This window comes from Perca flavescens, chromosome 2, assembly GCF_004354835.1.
Source record: "Perca flavescens isolate YP-PL-M2 chromosome 2, PFLA_1.0, whole genome shotgun sequence".
Taxonomy (NCBI): domain Eukaryota; kingdom Metazoa; phylum Chordata; class Actinopteri; order Perciformes; family Percidae; genus Perca; species Perca flavescens.
In genome coordinates, this window is record NC_041332.1 from 27,329,704 (window position 1) to 27,349,024 (window position 19,321).

At 41.2% G+C, this 19,321-nt stretch overlaps 1 long non-coding RNA gene across 1 annotated transcript; it reads right to left on the reverse strand.

Moving 5' to 3' along the window:
* Window positions 1-18,058: 18,058 nt before the first annotated feature.
* LOC114547752 (uncharacterized) lies at window positions 18,059-19,076 on the reverse strand. Its single transcript, XR_003691266.1, has 2 exons — window positions 18,682-19,076; window positions 18,059-18,199 (listed from the first exon to the last, which is right to left on the reverse strand). It is a non-coding gene; the product is annotated as an uncharacterized LOC114547752 (long non-coding RNA).
* Between the last annotated feature and the right edge of the window lie 245 nt (window positions 19,077-19,321).

A 19,321-nucleotide genomic window follows, 5' to 3' on the forward strand; every position in this document is an offset into this window, starting at 1 on the left:
AAATAAGAGTAGAGCTGGACAGATTAATAGATTTATACTTTTAAAGAAAAATTACTAATTACAATTTTGATAATCCATTTAGCATTTAAGGCATTTTTTTTATCAAAATCCCTGAAACTCTCTTGTTCCAGCTTTTTAAATGTGGACATTTGCTGATTTTCATCATCTTCTATGAAAGTTAACTTAATATTTTTGGGTTTTGAACAGTTGGTTAGACAAAACTAAGTCTTCAACAAATGATTTCTTTCATTATTAATGCATCTGCCAATTGTCATGCGTTTGGTCTGTAGAAAATTAGTAAACATTGAAAAATGCACACAATATCCCTAAGTCCGATCAACAGTCCAAGACCCAATAATATTCAGTTTTCTATAGTGACCAAGAAAAGCAGAAAATTCTCATAATTTCTTGGGCATTTTTGCTTGAAAAAATACTTAACCAATTAGTTGATTATCAAAATAGTTGCAGATAAAACAAATTGATTAATTTACTTATTGTGTCAGCTCCTATCACCAATTTAGGCTCTGGGACGGAGTGATGCCAACCAACCTCATTTCAACCATCTACTTTGATCAACTATGATTTAATTATTTAGCTTTGTCAAAGATGAATGTGTGTGTCTAATGTTCAAAATATAGATAAAATATACAGTACTACCTATAACTACATTCATATTTGTACTCATTTGTCTTTCATTGCTGTTGTTTGGAAACTGTGTGCCTCCAATCCTGGTGATTCTCATGTTGTCAGATCTTTTGAAGAAAAAGCTAAGAGTTGAGACACCATCAAACTCTAGAGGGGCTCGTAAAACCCATCGGATAATGTCAAAATGCATCGTCATCAAAGCAAAATCCACACTGCTTGACTTTGATCCTAAAAAAAGAATTCATGCTTTGGAGAGAAAAAGTCTTCATCTGACAACAATGTATTGGTAGCTCAAAAATAAAACGTATTTAACCAGGGAAGTCAGTTAAAAGCCAGATAGTTATGATGACAAATAGCTTTACGAGAGGAAGATAATGATGAGGAAAATAAACATGTCATGACATTACTTAAAATGCTTTCTTATGCTTAATTAGCGAATGATCACAACTAATCTTACATCACACTATCTACCCTGCCAAGCCAGGTAAACTGTGCCATCGCTCATGTTTCAGGTGGATCCCCTTGTGCCTGAGTAGACTGGGTGAGCTCCCAGATCGGCCACAGGCCCCCAGGCTCCCAGGCTCCCAGGCCCGCTGTGCGGCGGAGATCAGTAGCAGCAGCGAGATATCTGCCCCTCTGGGGGAAGGCCTGATGTCGGAGAGATTAATTGCAGACTACGGAGCTGCAGCATGCTGAGAGCACACATCGCTTGCAGGCTCGAATATATTCATCCGCACACACACACACACACACACACACACACACACACACACACACACACACAAACACACACACACACACATACGCAATCTGCCTCTCCCCCTCACAGGCAGGATCCATCAGCATGTTGAATCCCAGATGAACATCCACCCCCCCCGAGGTGCTGCTCCTTTGTCTCCAGGTAGCACTGCTTGGCGTTCTGCCCAACGCCTCCTGCTTTCATGTGGCCAAGGGAATTATCCTTCCTTGTGTGTGTGTGTGTGTGTGTGTGTGTGTGTGTGTGTGTGTGCGCGCGCGCGCGTATGGTTTGCACTAGAGTGCGACGCCTTCACAGGTACTAGCTTTCATATCTGTTTTCTGGTCTGGCAACAGGCCAGCCAGCCTACCTCACAGGTGGCTGGCTCTGTTTTCCCGGAGGCTCCTGAGCAAGGCAGCACTGTGGCTGAAGCTGCAGCCAGCCGACGATTACGAGAAGAGCAGGCAGAGGAGGGACATAACTCTCAGACTGCTACACTCTAGTTAGCGGTAAAGGGTTAGGAAGTGGTTTGCCATGTGTGTGTAGTGTGTGTACGCGTGTACAAGTACAGTAAATCACTGAGGCTTTTCATGTATACAGCTTGCCCCTGAATCTAAAAGAGCTTTGCTTTTTGCTCATGCATGGCTGTGTGTGTTTGTGTTTCCCCCATGTTTAGTTTTATTTGTACAAGGAGAAAAATTGAAGGTACAAACCCACAGTGTGCTACACTGCTTATTTTGGGGAAACAAAACTGGTATTTCCCACTCTTCAAAGAAAGCTGTATAATACTTGGTTTTGCTGTGTTCTGAGCGCGCTTTGCGGAGATCCCCACTGTGAATCCAGCTTAAATGCTTTTCCATCCCACAAACTCCTCTCTGAGCACAGCGGCTGACTGAACCTTGAAGATGGCTCTAGAGTCTCAGCTAACTTTTCACAACAAAGATCATCGGGAGCTTTGGTAGTGCCTTTGGTAGGTGTAGGGGTGTGGGTGTGTGTGTGTGTGTGTGTGTGTGTGTGTGTGTGTGTGTGTGTGTGTGTGTGTGTGTGTGTGTGTGTGTGTGTGTGTGTGTGTGTGTGTGCGTGCGTGTGCACGCAGTGGCTGCATTCTTACAACTTCTTTTATTTCTCTGTAGCCTTGCATGTCTGGCTAGTCCACACAGCATTCCGGGATGGGAGAGAAACATGCTCAGGTTTATTGGCATTTCTTTAAACTAATCACCGGGCAGAGCCACGGTGCCACTGCAAAATAGCCTCGGGAGGGAACATGTTTTGGTGGAACATGTGTACCTTCAAAAACTTTTTTAGTCGTGCAACAGAAAACTCAGATTGGACAGATAGTCTAGCTAGCTGTCTGGATTTACCCTGCAGAGATCTGAGGAGCAGTTAACCATAGTCCTCAGAAATCCACCAGAGTATAAAATTACACACAAAGAAAACGGAAGGTAACGGACATCTGGCCGAAAAGAGTGAAATACGGCGGAATTTCCGGTGGCAACGGAGCAATCCCGGAAGTGGAACGTTGACTAATTACTCTATAAACCGGTTCAGGTGATTCATCAGACATTCAGACAAACAAAATAGTTATTTTTGGTAAAGCCATTGTGCGTTAAATATCCTCAAATTGTTTGCATCTATATGTCATGACCGTGACTTACACTTTAAAAATGAAGTGCTGGCTAACTGCATATTCAAAAAGGAGTAAACTACTGGGATGGCAGTTCAGCGTTTCCTGTCAGTGTGCATGACTCCCCACAGTTCCTACCAGAGTCTTTACTGTAATCCAGAAAAGTCAATCCTTGTTCTGATATAAGCTATCAGTAAAATCAGCACCTGTATGCCTTAAGAACTGGTTCTATGTGTGTCTCTATATGTGTGTTCAACCTCTCCCTGATGGCCCAGTCCCAAAAGTAGTGCAGGTATGTTTATGCTGCAGCAGAATGGGCCTGCAGGATAAGCAGCAGGTGGTCCTGTCTCTAGTGACTACAGCTGGGTCCCGTTTGTTGATACTGGGCTACAGGATCCAGCCTCTCAAACTCCAAATCCCCACATTTAAGGACGAGTTTGAAGTGTGTCTGAATTCATTTATATTTAGCAGGAGTTTGATTTTGCTTTTCCATGTAAAGTACACTTACTCGAGTACTAGTAAAATTAGAAGAAAAAAAAAACATTTTAAGGCACTTTACTTAAGTATTTTCCTTTCCTGGTACTTGACTTTTTTAGTCCACTACATTTCAGATTGAAATATAATACTTTTTACCCCACTTCATTTATCTGACAGCTATAGTCACAAGATGCTTTGCAGATTAAGATTTTACATAAAAATCAAATGATCATCTCATAATGCTGTTCATGATACATTGTTATAGTTTAAATTGCCCAACAGTAAGTAAAGTAGTTAAAATCAGTTTGGCCAGCTGCGTTACAATTCTGTTTACATATTAATGTGTCATAACGATGTGCATGTGTAATAACAATTCAGTACTACTAACATTTTCTGTTATATATGTTTGTAAACTAAATATGGTTGGGTTTTGGACTATTTTTGGACAAAATATGCAATCTGAAGAGGTCATCTTTGGCTCTTGGAAATTGTGAGTTTTCTCTATTTTCAGATTTCATAAATAAAAATCTGGATTTATTTGCTGATAAATCAACTGATGAAGATTCAAGTAGGATCAAAAAGTCTTTATAAAACTTTTGGCATGGAGTAAAGTGTGCAGGCATTACCTTTTCTACCATAATGAAAATAACAATTGCAACCCTGAAAAAAACTAATACATCTGTAAACATTGTTCACATCTGGTTCTAGTGAGTTATATGCTCAGAGCATTTCAAGACAAAATAAACCCATTATTAGTCTCCATCTTATATCCATCCAGTAGAAATTGTCAAATAATGCAAAACGGATCCAATTTGTGTTTTGAAAACCAAAAGCACTGCACCTACCCCATCATAATTTATGATAGTTTGATTTAAAGAAAAAATCCTCCTAAAGAATTCTGTAATATCACATAGTATACGAAAAGCTGGATGCCTCATCACTTTAGTGCCTAAAGTCAATATTTCTTCCAAAATAGAAATCCATTCTCCCACCCCCAGCTCCCTTTGATGTGTGGGTGTCTGGGTCTTACATCAGACATCAGGGTCAAAGCCTGAAAAGGCAAGTCAATTTACAGACAGACATCAGAGGGAGAGGCTTCTCCTCCACAGGTAGGGCCAAGAGAGCCGGTGCTGCAGCTCCACAACCTCCTCATCTGTCATATTTGAATAGAACAGACAGCTCGGATAGCTCGGCTAAAGCAGCTTTATTGTTACGTTCGTTACACAAATTGATTTTTACGAGCAAAAGCGCAAACAGTTCAGCTTGGGGTCCTGATGCGTGGGTTGACTATGGTGTCTCCACTAGCAGCCATAAAGGTTTGTATGCGGTACATCAAAGCCCCAAGACAGCATGCTCCAACAGCCAGTAAACTGCTTCATGGTATTAGCAATTTGTCCATGTGCCTTTATCTTCATGACTCTTAAAATCATCACTTCATTCATAAAGGCATGAGAGGGATGACAGGAAGTCAGAGCTCACTATAGCAACAGTGGTTGGTCCAGAGTGGCTGATTTCTAACTTCATGTAGCATAAGGTATATTACACAAACAAAGAAAATCTTGTTTACACGCCTGCGGGTATATTGGAATGTGAGTTTGACCAAAGTTAAGATTTAACTTTTCTGCTTTGATCTGCATTCAAACCACTGTAAGCAAGATAAAATACATATTTTACTTTGAACTGCATTGAAGTCAAGTGTAATATATGTCTTTGTATGAGTTGTCAGACATCAAATAAATGCAGGAGCTGGTAATAATACATATTTTTTCCCGAATCAGCTTCAGTAGAATGTTTTAATCTGAACCCCACAGGAATGGAGGCTTTTTCAGAAAAATAATTGCTTTGAAAAATTAATTTCTTGACCAAAGCTCTATGAAAATATAAAATGTGCATGCACGGAACTCTCTGAAATGTTTGGCAATATCTAATTTCTGTGCACAAGAAAACTCAATTACACACTGCCAGTTAAACTTACTGCATTTCATATTGATGCATCCATTCATAATTTCCATTTGTTAATGCACCCAAAATTAGATTGCATTAACATTTTAGGTATTTGTGTGCATACATGTCTTTTCTCTTGAGTCAGCTGTGGTATGAAATTTAAATGTCTCAGTGTTCAAAGCAGTTTTTCCACACAGTCTTTCCTCTGGGCTATAATGGACAAAGTCATGTAGCCGATACAAAACAAATGTGTATTACTACTGGCCGCATGTCTCATATAAATCTATTGACTACAGTCACCACAACACATTTTAAATCTTCTTCAGTGTGCTTTACTTTACAATCTGACCTCTGTGTGATGCAGATTCTACTATATAAAAAAGGATCGCAACACATCCACAACCAAAAGGCAGGACCTCAAAGCCATAAACAACACTCCCTGCAATATAATGATTTGGCAGGCACACATCAAATACAAACATGGATGAAAGACAGAGGCAAAGCACCTCCAACACGGCTCCTGTATGTGCCATAACATGCAACAGAGTTCATTAAGCTGAGTATGTGAGGAGAGATGAAGGCCCCTGTATTGGGGGATTTCCCCCTGTTAGCATACTGTCTGAACATGACTGCCAGTGTCTTTGAGAACCGTACAAATGCATGGCTGAGGGCGTATTCTCGTCAGGCCTCAGATCCCAGATCCTGTCTTCTTTCCACACATAGATGGAAGTTCCTTCTTTTTCTTTTTTTTTTTACTAGCATGCTAGTTAAATGGTACATACAGTGATTGAAATATGCCTTTGATAAGGATGAAGAATTGATTTATGGCCACACTTTTATCATTGCTCGCTCATAACCTGCTGCCCCCAAGCACTCTATCCTGTGGAGAGGTTTTTGGGGAGGAAACCACCTTCTTTGATTTATAACCCCCATGGATTGAAAGTTGTAGTCTGGACTGCAGTGAGTGAAATCCCTGACATCTCTTCTCAGTTCAGTCACACTGCTCGGCTCTGGGCAGTCCACACCTTGAGCCTGATGGTCTAAATTATGAGTTGGACTTGAATATGGACAGATAATGTGAGAAAAAAAAATCTACAAAAGGAGACAAATGGTAAGAATAAAAGACAATGTGTGATGCACAGCATGGTGGCAAATGGTTGTGAACATTAGGAGCGATTAAAAAAAACCACAACCAGTATACTAAAGGGCGGGAGAATATGAAGTGTGTCACAGGGATAAATCAACATGATCTGTTCGCCATCTGAGGTCACACGTGTAGCTGTGTGAGCCAGAAGGTTTGGCTATAAAACAGTCAAAGCATATCCCATGGAAGCCCTGCTGTTCTGTTCAAACAGATGCAGGCAGACTGGAAGTGACTGTCCAGACTCCTGAAGAAAACCAACATTTAGAAAAAGAGACAAGTGGGAAGTTGAGACTTCTAAAAGTTGCTGTGAATTTTGTCTGAACTTGTAATTGTCAACATAATATGTATGTATGTACACAGTATGTATGTATGTATGTACTGTATGTATGGTCATTTATGGTCCAATAGTAAATGTCTTTATCTTTAGTGAAGAGAAAGAAATCTGTGAGAAATGTTGTACTGTACATCAGTATATTTGTAGACATGTATACTGTTATGTGTATATATGCACACGGTACTGTACTTATGTATGTGAATTTATTTACAGTTTATGTGTGTATGTGTCTGCATGGACTCACAGATACAATTCTGCATTTATCAAATGTGGAGAGAAAAAGACGGGGGAATGCAACAAGGGTCTCTGGCTGAACTTGAAGTCACGACGTTATGATTATGGTCAGCATCTTAAACACCAGCACCACCTAATTATAATAATCATTATTGCAGCTATTATTGATACCACTGGCGTTGTTATTGATACCATTACTTTATTATTATTATTATTATTTTGTAAGTATTATCTACTTATTCTGTTTCTTTTGATATTGCTCCTTTTTGCCCCGTTTTTTTAATACATAATACTCCAATACATCAAATAATATCAATAACATGGCTTTATGCTTTGTTTTGTCTTTGTTAAGTCAACAGTTGTTTATAATACTGAGCTACAGATGGGATTTCCTCCAGTGAAACACACTGGCAATAAGCCGACAGGGGCCGATACTCAGGGATCTGCATTGGAAATGCAGTTCGTCTCCTAGGGCTACAGGCCCTCCTCCGTTGTTTCACGGCTATCTTGACACCCACTCACCAGAATGGAGGCATACCGCAATGAACCCTGGGATCTGTGATCCTGCCACCGATAGGCACAGCAGTGCCACAGATTCCATTAAGCTCCAAATTAAAGCAGGCACATCAAAGGGCCTGCGTGGAGGCATCATGGAGATGTGACAGTGAAAGGGGGAACGAAAATGAGTGAGGGGAGAATAAAGAAGGAAAAAAAGAAGCCTCATTTACGCAATCCCCGAACGTGACAGAGCCTAATCCAAATCAATATCTGTGAGTGGTAGAGTGTTGTTACAATGCTAGTGTGGAACATATTAGTGGAAGATGAAAGCATCAAAGTGGTTAGCTAGATGAAATTATGTCTTTTATATCACGAGAAATAATTGGAAAAATCTGGGGGAGCTGGCATACATTTTTGCTAACATGCAAATGTCCTTACTGTATATTCGGCCGACCACATGTGAACAGTAGCTTTCTTTTGCTCTACGACCAAAGTTTCAATGGTACCGGACTGACAGCTCAGAGTACACTTTTCTCCCACTTTAGCAGCCAAAACAAACAGACATGTGCAATAAGAACAACAAAATAAAATGACTTGACTGAAGACGCCCACATTTCCACACAGTTTTTGACAGCAGGCTGAAACATATACTATATATATATATAATGGTATTAGCTTTGTCCAGGACCTATTACAGTACATCCAATTGCATTTATTGTTCATGTGATCCATCTCAGAAGCCTTCCCTTTTTTTCAGTCAATATCTTAGAGGCTTTATCTGTGTCCTCCACGCAGAGGGTCGAGTAAGGGTGGACCACTGGGATCATATTGTCTCTATAGATAATCTCTATTTGTTTTTCTGTCCAGGGTGGAAAATTTGCAAGGAATCCCCTGGGGGTTTGTAAGTGTTTTATCACTTCGAGATTCTCCACGAGATGTTACTTGTTATTGGGGAATGGGAAGGACTCTACGTGATACTGCCCACATAATTCCCAAGGCCTGTCCAGGAGCCTCTGCTGCGCAAACAACACCCAGGGAGCCTCTGAGCGCTCCGAAAGCATCTCTCTACGGCTTCGAATGGCAGAAGAAGGGCAAAGAGGGTTATGGGACGGGAGGGGTTGGAGGGGGTTTGCGGCCCTCCAGCAGTCTGCCTGATTGCATCGCCACACAAGCGTGCCTTCAAAGCCTTCCCCTCCCCACCGCCCAGTTTGACCAGATAAGGGCCCCCTCACTCTGTGGTTCAGCTAAGGGACAGGAAGACACACGGAGGGGTCAATGGCAGTGCCATCTTCCCCACATGTACAACAAATACTGTACATCTACATCAACAAACTGTCCAAACACATATCCTGTCCTACATATAGACTGGCTCCTCAGACTAGCTTTGATCACTCTATTTGCTTTATATTGGGGCATATACTGTGTGATACATCCAGGATGTTTATCTAACAGCTCATACAAGTTTCATGAGGACAATGTTGATTGAGTCAATGTTTGTTCCCTTATTTTGTACCTAAAAGACATTAATGGAGCACTATTCTTGTGCATCAGAGAAGGCAGGCCGTTGCCGTTACAGTGTTAACGATCTGTATTAAGGGCATGCTGATATAGGTCAGCTCGCCGTGACATCACATTCCTGTGTGTCGCTAACTGCGAGGCACAACACACAAGACGTCTCATTCTTGGAGCGACTGGCACGTTGGAATGCAATTTAATCTGCAAGTAACAATTCTAAAAATGGAGGGTGGTGTATCATTTGCCTTGTGGCATTTTTTGAACAAGCACGCCAACCCCGACCCAACAACACAGACACAGAGACACACACACACACACACACACATAGTTCTTTACTGGTTCCACAAGCTCCAAGTCTACACATCAAGCAGTGTCAGCAGCTGTCTGAGGACATATCATGTTGCACACAGGCAGCCAGCCCAGTGCCTCCAGGTTAAGCTGGTTTTTACAACAGCTTTTCATCTTTTTCTTCCTTTTATACCTCCTTGATACGTCTGTCTATATCATCTTTGGCTTTTATTCTCGTATTGCTCTTCTGTGCCATGAACAGGACGTTGGCTCCAACTGCTAACAAATTAACAAGCCAATCAGGAGATAATGACTATCATTTGGATCTATGCTTAATTAAGTAGTTTCCAGTACATTCTAATAGCACACCTCTGTTTCCCCCTATCCTGAATCTTCCACCGCAAAACTGCTTTCTTATGACTTCACCTGAAAAGGTGCTTTCCACTATTTGGTAGGTAAGACCTGAGGGAGTTTGCCTCTCAACAGCCAGGGCCCTCCCAGAATCAGTGATCATACCAAAAACTTCAATTACATCTGTGGTTCCAACAATTTGATGAATGAATGGTTTGCTTCCCGAGACAACAAAGGAGGTAGCTGGATACAGTCATCACACCGGGTAATAAAACCGGGGAATATCAAAGTATTTAGTCAGTTTTAAAGACAAGCATGACTTCTGGTGTATAGTATGAGCTGCTCCCCAAGCATGAATCTCTGCAGTGAGTGAAACTGTCATGTGGGGCCTTGTCAAGGAGCCAAAGAAAACAGAATCAGCTTTTCATAAAAAGGAGAAAAGTTACACAATAGAGCCTGTAATACCTGGTCAAACAAACCTGTGATTAATGCATTTCAGACAATAGAATAGTTCAAGAGTGAATAGGATCATGGGACTGTGACCAAATAGTCTTTAGATCATTTTTCTGGGAGAGGCCTAGATGCGGTGAGTGCTTCACCCATTGGTAATCATGTTTTGTTTGGAAAACTCTGTTTTATATTACAGCTAAATGGGAAACAAATTGCCTGAGCATGTTGTCCCCTAAAACTGAGGGATTCCCTAATCCAAATCCACAACCAATAGGGAGAGAGCGAGACAGCTTTAAACCTCATAACTTCTTCTGTTTGGTTTGGTTGGGAGAGATAATGACAAGGATGATCGAGAGTACTGGGCTCGTCTCCTGGCATGGGAACCCCCAAAAATAATTCAGTAACATTATAATCCATGACACCACAAGGAGATGAGATGAAGAAACACTAAAGATGGCCAAGCATATGGCTGCAAGAGAGACCGAGAGAGAGGAGGAAAATGAGAGAGGAAAGACTGAGAGACCAACCACATTCAGACAGAGTAGAACAATAAGGCTCTTTCATTGGGGTTGGATGATGAAGGGAAGATGAGAGGGAAGAGGATAGATGAGGGTGAAGTGTCAGTGCGGCCTCCACGTACAGTGCAACTAAGATCCTAGACCCCGAGAGACGACTGAATCAATGTCAGGCATGGATTTGGAGGCAATTTTTCTGCAATCTTGCAAATCTTTGGATGTGGTGAACATATGGTGGCTATAGAGTACAATGTGCTGGGATTGATGACGAAACGTGTCTGTGTGAGTGTATATGGCTATGTTTCTACACGCACACACTTGTGCGTGTGCGTGTGTGTGTATAGTTAAAGGGTGGGGCATTGAACAGAGGCCCCTCTAGCCCAGACTTGAAAAGGCATTCTTTCATCAATGCTAATCTCCCAAACATAAACATGAGAGCATCCACACAGTCTCTCTCTCTCTCTCTCTCTCTCTCTCTCTCTCTCTCTCTCTCTCTTTCTCTCAGGGCCGAGGAGTGACCCTCCGATGACTGGAGATGAGGGACTGCATGAGCGCAGGACTGTGCGTGCTTCTGGCTGTTTGTGTTTGGCAGAGTTGCACCGACTGTATCAATCAACATATCAGTTGTTTGTGAACACATTTTGAGATTTTTCTGTGTGTGTGTGTGTGTGTGTGTGTGTGTGTGTGTGTGTGTGTACGACTGCGAAGGATGTGTGTGCTTCTGTTGCCCTGTGCTGTTGGGTAAATCAGGCTCCAAACCAGGGCACGACTCAACATGTCGGACAGTTTCATCCGCAACAACTGACAATTAGTTATTTTTCCACAATAACCATGTAAACCATAATTGCAAGTGGTTTCAACAGGAACAAAATGTCAAAAGCACATAACGCTCGGATATGGGGACAAAAAGGGATTTGATATCTATGTCTGGCAATCGAGTAACTGTATTCCAAGAAGCAAATTGGCCACTGCGCCCAACCAAAGAGGGAGAAATGAATCACCTGAGAATGGCTGTCAGGCTTTCAGTGAGCTAGGCTGGCTGGGATGTGAACGAGCACAAGGTGGCACTGGGTGAGCTCCTCCTCTATAATAGGGACACTGGTTTCTCAGGCCTGTATGGTTGGCATGAAATTAGCTGAGCTCACATGACACACACACACACACACACACACCGCCTGTGTACACACACGTGCATCTGAGCTTGTTCACCGCACCATTCCCTGTGTACAAGCCAAAGCTGTTTTTTGCGGAGCATTTAAGAGATAAGGCCAGTGAGTTAATGCAGACGTACTGCCTAATCCAGTCGTCCACCCCCCCTTTTTTTTTTACTCTCATCCCCCCCTCTCTGCTCTCCTCTAACAGCTTCTCTGTGCTTCAGCTGCGTATCTGTGACAGATTAGGGCAGATCACCAAGGATTACCTCCACCAGACACAGCCTCTACACACTGACCATAGACACTGTCTTAAATCCCCTATAGGGAGAAGGAGGGAGGGAGGGAGCCAGATTTAAATTTAATATTAAATAATTACATTTATTGATCAGGTTTTGGAAAGGGTTTATTTTTATCAATCCATATTTCCAAAAGTAGAAAGGTTACGATCATATTTGTTTTGCACTCTTCACATCCTGTAAGAAGTTAATGTATTGGTAGGAGGGTGCATGATGCCTGGGTACCTGTCGTTCCTTTGGGAGGCAGCTGCAGAGTGAATTTAGGTCAGACCTCGTTTTTGTTGTTATTTGCCTTTGATTGCTGGATAAAAGGTGTCTGCAGTCCCTGTTACTTGCTAATGATCACCCTTCACTTAGAACACGAGCAACACTCTGTACCCAAAGCCAAATATCTGACAGAGAAATCATCACTTTATTTTCTTTGTTCAAGACTCAACAACTTCATTTTCATGCGGTGCACCTCTCAGCATCCCCCAGTGGTCTGGTGGGGTACTGCACAATGGGAGGGGGGGGGATCATGCAGTGAAGGGTTTATCTTGTGGATTTGATGTGAGAGTGAGATAAAAGCATACTGATATCCTATTACTTGAAAATGTGTTGCTTTGGGCCATTTTAAGGGCAACTATTTACATATGAAATGCATTTAAAATGAGGGAAACTTTCTGCCCAACTTTCCGGAGTTGTTCACTGTTAATAGACCAGAGAGAATATTTTACCCATGTCCATGAGAAGAGAGCCTGAAAAAATTAGCAAAATCCTTTATCCTTCTTCATCTATGCACAGCAGTTGACAGCAGTGATCTTGTTTGTAATCAATAATATAAATTAAAATATATATATTACTTGCATATATATATATATATATATATATATATATATATATATATATATATATATATATATATATATATAATATGTATATATTAAGTACATCTCCATTTTTATGTAATCAAGAGACTCAAAATATCTTCTTATATGTCACCGAAATAAACCAAACAATCAAACAGAACATTTTACAGTGTTATTAACATTATGGAGGACTAACTTATTTTATGGTGGACGAGATTTGGATAAAAGGCACCAGTCTTGATTCAATACTGATATTTAACTAAATCATTTTGAAAATGCTTAAAATACAAAATATTAAACTTCCCTATTATCTGTGTTTGGATGCCGGGAACAAAAAAGGTGTGTGTATGTGTGAGAGTGATGGAGCAGGTGTGTGCAAGATAAGTAGATAGGGGGGAGGGTGAACGAGGGTGGGGGGGGGGAATGGGGTACTGAGACCCCACCTGGACACAGAACAAGCGGGGGACCGACTGGGGACACGGACACTACACAGCACACACTACAAAGGGTTGGCGGGGCGAGGTGCACGAACGCCATAACACAGCCACAGTCCCATTGTTCTTTCCCCGTTTCATCTCCCCTCCTTCTCTCCAAATATTTGGAGGAACGCTCTGAATAACATACTGGTACTGAGAATATTGCACTCTGTATATTGTTAAAAGGAACTTCGGCAGTCTGAGTTTCTTGCTCTTCAAAGACGGTTGCTTTGTTTTGTTTGGGTTTTGTTTGCTCCTGTATTTCAATTGTGTACCGTGAATTCGTGGATATCTCATTGTTCAGGGATTTGAGATTGTTGGACAGAGAAGCACCCACTGGCTCATTTATTTTCATTGCATCATGTGAGTCATTGTAATTGCAACACACTGGGAAAAAAGCAGGCTGAAATGATGCAAAAAATAACAACTGGCTCCTGTTTCCCACTGCCACTACTGGGGAGCTGTTTGTGAGAGAAGTTTCATTTCACCTTCATTATTAGGGTTTCTGGAAGACGGTTCCTATATAGACTTCCAGGGTGCACATTTCCATAGCCGAGCCAATGGGAAGTCAATGATTAAAAATACAAGACCACAGCTTTGCATCAGAGTTCAAAAACACAGGGCTAAAAGTACGGAGCTGTGCTATTAATCATGCGATCAATGGGGGATGAGCGTGAAGCCCGCCGATGCAAGGTTACAGCATCGTCTTACAGGGTCTTTTGATGGCCCTTTCCTGGGGACCCCAACATTGATTGGGCCCTGAGGGTGCCCTGCGGCGCTGCCCCGTTGCCAACGCCTGACTGACAGCTCTAATGACGCCTGCCATCGTCGGGCAAGGGACCGCTCCAGAGCAGGCACAGAACTTCAATCGGCCTGTGTGACGTCCAAAGAGTTTTGATTTCTCAGCAGTGGTGAGGGGGTAAAAAGAAGCCCCCTGTGGGAGACAGGCAGCACCCGGCCTGCCTTTGAATATTTCTCCGTTTACCGCATGTCAGTTCTCGGTGTTGGATGCGCACAGAAGAGAGAAGTAGGGGGGTGGCTGTGGTGAATTTTTCATAAGCGAAAAAAAAAAAAAAAAAAAGGATAAGGGCTCCACAGACCCATGGGATTAGGTTTGGATGCTTCCATTTGAATGCAGACATTTTGTGTAGCTGTCATCGTGTCCGCTTACAATAAGAGCTGTTTTCCGAAGAAAGTTTAGATGATGTAGTGGTGTGTTTTACTTGGTAAGAGGAAAAACACGTCTAACTTCTTCATAGTTTAGTGAAACTGGATGGAGAAGTTGCAACTATCAGTGCTCTCTCCATCTTTCTCTCACACACCCCGTCTCCCTGCGATGGAGGGATGTTGAAGAGCAGTGGAACCTCAGAAGACTCATCCTCACTTTGTTCTATTATTTACCATCTCTGGCTTCAGAACTCTCTAGGATCTCCATGGGGTTACACTCTCTATCCTGATGGAAAGACTCCTGTGCCGCTGAGAGCCTGTTTACTCCCCGGCCCAGCGGTCCACTGGAGTATACAACCAGTCCCTTCACTTCCATGCTCACATCAGAGCCATCAAAAATAAATCAAAAACAGACTGGTGCAAGCCATTTGTTAATCTCATGTTCGCTGGCACTTTTTGAAACAACTTGCTGAATGAAAAAGCGTCATTTTCGAGATTGGCAGCCTAGTTAAATAAACCAGCGATGATGACATTCTGGCAAACGTCACAGAAACTATTTACTCTTCTGTACACTGTCTCCCTTTTGTTCTTTTCACTCAGTGTGAATCTTTACATCTTCACCCACTATGATACAATATGATCCCCTCTCAGAATGCTCATTTGTACCAGCATAAATAGTTATTTGAAAGATAAAAGCAAACATGTTTGTTTTTTGTTTGTGTTTTTTCCCCTCTTCTCAACTCCCCAAAGGCATTTATGAGCACTTTGGTAATAAGGACCAGAGAAGGATTTAGCTGAAGAAGAGGAGCAGAGGATGCTTTGATGTACTCTTAGATTAAGTGAAGTCTACGGCGATGTCTACAAAAATACATGCAGTGTATACACTGAGCTCGGCTAGACAGATTCCTCTCTGCTGGCCCTTCCTCTCTGGTCCCAAACCACCACAGCATGAAAGACTGTATGCTCCATGGTAGCAGGAGACTTGTATTGGACCTTGTCGACAGCTTCAGATGAACCATTCCCCAAAGTAACACAAACTGGGGAGAGGTTTTTTTTTCTCACATACTTGTTTTTTTCCCCCAACCCAGAAATTTCCCCAACAAAAAAAAAACTAAACTTTTAAAAGACTGGGTTCAGAGTTGCTTTGATTTTTTTTTGCTTAAAAGAGATTTAGCAACTAGGCAATATGTCTGAGGAAGAAGAAGAAGTGAAAGAGGAGGGGGGGACAGAGAGAATTATTTTGTAACTTCTTAAGAAAAAAGTCAACATTTTCAATTTTAAATTCATCTTAAAATGTTAAACACTGGCTTCAGTGTGATGAGATGATGAGAGTGATAGAGCAGCCAGAGGCAACAAAAAGTGTCAAATCTAACTTTTTCCTATTTCATGTATTCCAATCACTTGCAAACTAGTTAGTAAGCAGAAAGCGAAAAGAGCCGGCCAGTGGGTTTTGGCGAGGAGTGTGATTCTCAGTAATAATATACAGTAAGCAGGCATTTTCTTAAGAAAACATTCCTTGGCACAGTGTGACTGCCATGATTCCCTGTATGCTGTGCAATTTGTATTTGTTTAGGGTGTTAATGAAAGGTTGCATGAATAATTTAACACAAACAAAGCATGTAATTCCAATTTAACTGCAGCCCTACAAACACATGAAGCAGCTCCAGCGTATGAGGTAGATATTCTGGTGATCTGATGCTGACCTCTACTGGACGGCTCTGCTGCTGAACTCAAGACTGTTACCAGACTGACTCAACATTATTCTCAGGCATCACCACATACTCGACCTATAACTATAAATTCATTATAATGTCAGTTTAAGTATATTTAGTTTCCATTTTATTGTGTATTTATTTTTATAATAGTAAATGATACTTGTATAACCACCATCATCTTTATATTCTAGACCCACTAACACTGGACTTTTGAGGCCGCTACCTATTTTGAGAGTGAAAATGATTACATACTGTAATGATAGAGTAGGGCTGTGTATTGGCAAGAATCTGGTTTATGATAGGTATCATGATACATGGGTCATGATTCAATATATTGCAATATATTTCGATACTGTGCGTAAGGCGATATATTGGGATTTTTTTAAAGTATGATTTTAGAAAAACTAACTAACTATGATGTTCATAAAAGTAAAAGAAGTTTACTTTAGGTAAACAATTCAGTACACAGAAAATCAAACTGCCAGTGGTCCTTCCTTGGAAGGACTAGTCCTACCAAGGAAGGATCCTTGACATTGAGAAACGGCTACTGTCTATGATTGGAACAGGCTAGCAAGTGCACGTCATTGCGTGCTTGCGTCATTGAAAATGTTTCGCCGCCTTCACTTCCGCGCTGCATTTCAAAACACTGGACAAAATGTCAATGCGAAATGGATGTTGTTCCATTTTTTTTTGTTGAGAAGGTGAATCAGCGTCAGTCTGCTTGCAGGAAGAGAATATTCTGTCGGCAACTTTGCCGCAACGTGCCAAGGTAGGTAACGTTACCGACACTGATAGGCTTTAATGTAAGCAATAGTCGTTTTCTCTTATTTATCCCATGTCAATAAAATTCAAAATTCGTCGGAGTTCATGTTTGTAGTTGTCATAACACTTAACTGGTAAGGAGAATTGCATTAATTAATCTTAATTACATTAAGCTTACAGTAGTTGTTTACAATAGCTTGTAGTTTATTGCATGTAACATTAGCTCATTGTCCAGTAGCTTCTAGCTTTCAAACAAATGCAGTGCAAAATATGATCAGCAACTACAAGGTAAACACTACGAGCTAATGAGCTACCACAGGCAGTATGATATGCAGTAAACTGCAAGTGAGAAAGGTTAAATAGTACTATAGACACACAAGCAACAAGGCTACAACCAACATATGAAAAGTCATAACAACACCATTGATAAACACCCACTAACACAGTAAAGGTAGCTAGGTGTAAGTGTGTTAAATGGTCAACAGTTGTCAGTTAAGACTATAATGGAGACCACTACACAGTTACATTAAGTTACAGTATGCTTACATATATTTGTGAAACAATTCTAATCTTACTAGGACGGGTTTGATAACTACTGCATTAACCTAAAGCTTTCTCCTTCTGTCTGCAGTCTGGAAACACCATCATCATCAGCTGAGTCTGATCGCCGCTTCATGTTGAATATACTTGTGTACAGTATATAGTAATGTTTGAATAAATGTTATAATAAAAGATACGTTTCGTTAATGTCGTTTTAGAGCTTCTATACCTTACAAGTTATTGAAACAGGTACCATCTGAATATAATTATTCAGTTAGAAATAGAAATTGAAAAACAGTTTATATTATATACACACCCAAAAACGTAATGACACAGACAAAATAGTTCATTTAATGCATTTATTTTCAGAATGCCAATCTCTAAAAGGCTTTAGCAAATAATCTAGCTATACAACATCTGTCTTTGGCCTCTGTCTCCCTGCTTGTCTTTTGCTTTCCCATCCTCAGTGACCGCCTCCGTTTGTCCCTGTTAAAAGACAGCAAAACACAAGAACAATATGTTTACCATTATGAATGCTATAACGTAACGTTATATGAAACGTTATACTTTTTACAGGGGAAACTACTCATACATTTTAGCCTTCATGTAACGTTGATAGTGAAGTAAATAAGGTGCAGCGTTACCTACCACCCTGCAGCTACAACTGATAAACACACACATTTCTAAATCTCTGCTAACGTTACGCATATAGAGTAACAACATATAAAAGAGATGAAAATGCCACCGGACATTAAACTTTAAAAACACAAATGGCACAAAAAGACCGCTAGCTAGCTAGCTAGCCAACAGCCTAATGTTAATGATAGGTTCAGTTAGCTTAACGTTAGCTCGGGTGTATCTACCTAATTACTATAGCAATCTGTACCAGCATTAAAGCGTTAAGCTTTACATTGATTTAAAACATTAACGGTGATGACACATGTACGACAAACACTAAAGATACTTACGTTTAAATGATTATTTCGCCGTCAGCGATGCCGCTCCAACTCCCGCTTAGGTCCGTCATTTATTTTTTTTAAACAAGCCTTTATCACTTAAATGCAATGTCAGTTAAATATTAAAAAAATATGTATTTACCTCCCTTCCTACCTTATGCAAAAGAGGCAAAGAGTGAGAACCTTAATGTTATCAGTGAGCTATGTCAGGATTAAGACGCAAGAGCTTTTCAGCCCCTGATTCCATGTATAATAAACTTTATTGATTCATTCCCCTCTCGCACCCTTACCCACACACAAATCACATGTACAACTGTAATGTCCAGTAGCCCCAAAGCCCCAACCCTATGGACAACAAAACAAACCTTTTTACCTTTTTGGTTGCCCTATAAGTTGAGGAAGGCCCACTTCCCATTTCCTCCCTACTTTTTACCTCCCCCCCCTTCTACCCCCTCACACATTCACCAGCGCTGCCACCCCACCCGGCTCAATTAACACTGCGGGTCCAAGGGTGTGAATTATTTAGCAATGAATTATTAATAAATAATAACAAAGGGGCTCGGGGGAGACGCGGCCCGGTCAATTAAGAGAGAAGGGAAAAGTAAAGGCGAGCAGCAGGGGGGTTGGACGCAGGGGATCTGCAGCTGATCTT